Below are 4,220 nucleotides of genomic sequence, written 5' to 3' on the forward strand. Positions count from 1 at the left end.
AGCATGATCCCCTAACTGGAAAGTTCCAACATCTGCTACTGGTAGTGAATATTAGCTACTGAATGATTGTGTTGGCACACAACACACTTACTCTAAACTGAAACAAAAAAAAAGGAATGTGTCTAAATATTTACTATAAGACAATCTTTCAGTATTATTTATAATGATTTTTTATATAAGCCCCTAACTGTTCCACTAAAGCAAAATGGTCAAAAACTGGTTTATTCAAACATTTCTATACAAAATATATTAAAATGTTAATTATAAGTAAAAGAAGCTACACAAAGAAAAATATTGTATGATACACCTATATGGGGTACTTAGAGTAGCCTAATTCATGAAGATAGAAAGTAGAATGGTGGTTGCCACACTGCCGAAAGAGAGAAAGAAATGGAACGTTGTTTAATGGAAAAGAGTTTTAGTTTTTTTAGGGGTTTTTCCTTTTTCCTTTTTTTTATTTTTTTTGAGACAGAGTATTATTCTGTTGGCCTGGGTAGAGGGCTGTGGTGTCATAACTCACAGTAACCTCAGTTTCTTGGGTCCAAATGATCCTCCTGCCTCAGTCTCCTGAGTAGCTGGAACTACACATGCTAGCTATGACGCACAGCTAGTTTTTCTATTTTTCTTTTTTTTAGCAGAAATGGGATCTCACTCTTGCTCAGGCTGGTCTCCAATTCTTGAGCTCAAGGGATCCTCCCACCTCAGCCTTCCAGAGAGTTTGGCCTCTGTCAGCCAAGAGTTTCAGTTTTAAAAGATGAGAAAAGAGTTCTGAAAATAGGCTGCATAATAATTTGAATGTACTTAACATTACTGAACTATACACTTAAAAATTATTACATTGATAAATTTTGTGTTGTATAATTTACCACAATTAAAAACTGAAAATTAAAGTCTCATCTCCAATCCTGAAGATGAGACTTTCTTCTTTCTTTCCCTCTTTTCTTCCCTTCCTTCTCTTCTCCCTCTCTCTTTCTTTCACTCTCTCTCTTTGCTTCTTGTTCCCCAAAATTCAGTTCTTTGACTTTCTTATCTCTAAACATGTGCACGCACACGCATGCATGCAGACACACACAGAGAACCTCATGTAGAAAAGATTGCCTCCTGGAGTTGTCGCTATCTCTTTATTATCTAATTGTTAACTTTTCCTGGAACTTTAAGAAGGACAGTGCTGGTTTTCTTTCCCTCTTCCCTTTCCTGACATAGGGTAAGTCCCTTCACATCTCAACTGGCCATATTTTTCCTGTGGTCTAACCTCCTCCATCCTTGGTGTCAGTCTTGGCTCTCCTGTTGCTTACCCGAAAGCTTCAGTAAATACATTCAGTGTACTTTGCAAGTATTAGGAGTGTTGTCTAATGTAAAGAGCAGGAATTTTACAACTAGACAGACCTGAATTGATTTGAATATGGATTCTTCTAGTTACTGGTCATGTGATCTTGGGAAAATTCTTAATTTCTCTGTACCCTCAAATTCCTCATCTACAGAAGAAAATATTGAGCTTCTTTGACCCGATTGACTAAGAAAATGTAGTAATGTGCATTGTGCACATTGCTTTGTGTATAATAGGCCAACATCATCTGTATATCATAGCTATCATCACTTGTGTGTATTTACTCATGCTGTTCCAGAGCTTCTAAGAATAATATGATAGTATCAGACCATCTATGCAGTAAAAGAGATTGAAAATTTGGTTTTGCACTCTTGGCTTGTCTCATATCTCAATAGAATATAAAATAAGAATAAGAATTCACTGAAAGGGCGGCATCTATGGCTCAAAGGAGTAGGGTGCCAGCCCCATATACTGAAGGTGGCAGGTTCGAACCAAACCCCAGCCAAAAACTGCAAAAAAAAAAAAAGAAAGAAAGAAAGAAAAAGAATTCACTGAAAGATTGAAGTCATTGGAAAATTTGGTCATATATATGTATGTGTGTGTGTGAGAGAAAAGAATATATATATAATAGAAATGTATTAAATAATATTAATATTAAAGAAATTTAAAGGTAGACCTGGCCGGCAGCATGAGAGTCGTAGCCAACCATCTTCTGAACCAGGATGACGAGGACTGTGAGCAGGAGGAGCTGGTGCCTGGGGCCCAGCTGTGCTGTGTAGTTACTGTGACTAGTGTGGATAAGACCGTATACAGTCTACAGCACCCCTTTGTGCTGAACAGCAGCCTGCCCACAGACACACAAACTCAAGCCCTTTCTAAGAAGACTCTATTACCTGTAAGATCCAAAGAAGTCCATGTTTCTAGACATCTTCATTCAGGAGGTTTAGTGAATAGTGCTGCAAAAATTACCAAACTGAGATGAAAGAATGGGCAGAAGAAGGCTGCAGACACCACCACCAGTAGGAATGTCAGAAAGACTGCAAACCACCATGTAAGCAGAAATCAGAGGAAGAGCTCAAAGATAAGAATCAGCTCTTAGAGGCCATCAACAAGCAATCACATCAAAAGTTGACGGAAATTCAGGAGAGCTGAAGAACCTGACCCAGAAGGTAGGGCTGCTGGCAATTTTGGAGTGCAAAGGCTTAATCCCAGCTTTAGATAATGAGACCCCAACATCATGGCAAGAATCTGCAACAGATCACATGGACTGTATGTTGATGTTAGAAACTCTGCAAGATGAGCTGAAGCTTTTTAATGACACAGTCAGAAAGCAGATAGAGGGGTTACAGGACTTAAAGGTAAAGTTGAAGATGAAAGAGGAAGAAAGGGCCCGATTCCTAGAACAGTGACCTTTATTTAACTATCGAGTAAATGATTTTACAACAGCCATTGAAGAAATGGGGCAGTTATTAGAAATGTAATAAAAAGCAAGTGTCCAGATGGCTGCCTCTTGGAGATGAACTCTCAGAGGAAGCCACTTAGGACATCTTGGCCATGATTTTCTGAGACTCACCATCTCCAAAATGAAAACAGTAGGACTAAGGATAATTTATGCTAGAATGGTGATTCCTCTTTTAAGCAGGTTTTCCCAAGCTTCAGGTTTATCAACTTTGCGAGCCTCACATGGATAACTGTGAGCAGGACTAGGAAGCTTGGATTGACCTTCTAGGCAACCATTTGATTCTAACACACCATTAGAACTGGGGGACTAAATCAGCCACAGCCAGAGGATCTAAAATGTCACATTCAAACTTTTGAGAAGAAACCTTAATTATAATGGAGCACAGAGGCTCAGTGCCTGTAGCTCAGTGGTTAGGGCACTGGTCACATACAACAGGGCTAGTGGTTCAAACTCACTTGGGCCTGCCTAACAACAATGACAACTACAACAAAAAAATAGCCAGGCATTATGGCAGGCACCTGTAGTCCCAGCTACTTGGGAGGCTGAGGCAAGAGAATTGCTTAAGCCTAAGAGTTTGAGGTTGCTGTGAGCTGTGATGCTACAGCACTCTACCAAAGGCGACATAGTAAGACTCTGTCTCAAAACAAAACAAAACAAAATAAAAAGTAATGGTGCACAGGTGCTCTATGAGAGGCATCATTAAGGAGCCACGCTGTCCCCTTCTAACTTGGAGCACATTCTGACCCATCCTCTTGGGCGTCTTCTACCTCATTATTAATTTATGAACTTAAAGTTGCTTGAAGTATTTCTGGCTTAGTAAATGGGGTGAAGGTATAGATAGTTATAAACATACTTGAAACAATACACCTTGAAGGTTTGGGGGGGCAGGAGATAGAGTCTTACTCTGTTGTCCTGAGTTGAGTGCCATGGTGTCCCAGCTCACAGCAACCCCAAAGTCTTAGGTTCAAGCAATCTTCTTGCCTCAGTCTCCGGAGTAGCTGGGACTACAGGCATGCACCACCCACCATGCCCAGCTAGATTTTTCTCTATTTTTGGTAGAGGTGGGGTCTCACTCTTGCTCAGGCTGGTCTTAAGCTCCTGAGCTCAAGAAATCCACCTGCTTCAGCCTCCTGGAGTATTACAGGCCTGAGCCATTATCTCCCACTTTTAATGTAGGTCACTTCTGGGTTTTTTAAAGTGCTTTAAAAATAAATACATAAATATTCTGACTGTAAAAAAAGAATACGAGAAAGAAAAAAGAATTTTAAGGTTAGTTTTATTCTGAGCCAAGTTTGAAGACTAATATCCCAGGAGCATCGACTCAAGAAAAACCAAGCATGTGTCCTCTGGTGGCCTACACAAGACACAGTATTTATACATTCTTGTACAAAGCAAATGGAAGAAGGAGGGCAGGAAAGCAAAGGTAATATT

General features: G+C 39.9%; 1 pseudogene; it reads left to right on the top strand.

Moving 5' to 3' along the window:
- Positions 1-2,015: 2,015 nt before the first annotated feature.
- Positions 2,016-2,808, top strand: LOC128598403 (small kinetochore-associated protein-like; annotated as a pseudogene).
- Positions 2,809-4,220: the final 1,412 nt, after the last annotated feature.

The sequence above is a fragment of the Nycticebus coucang genome, chromosome 11 (genome assembly GCF_027406575.1).
Source record: "Nycticebus coucang isolate mNycCou1 chromosome 11, mNycCou1.pri, whole genome shotgun sequence".
NCBI lineage: Eukaryota > Metazoa > Chordata > Mammalia > Primates > Lorisidae > Nycticebus > Nycticebus coucang.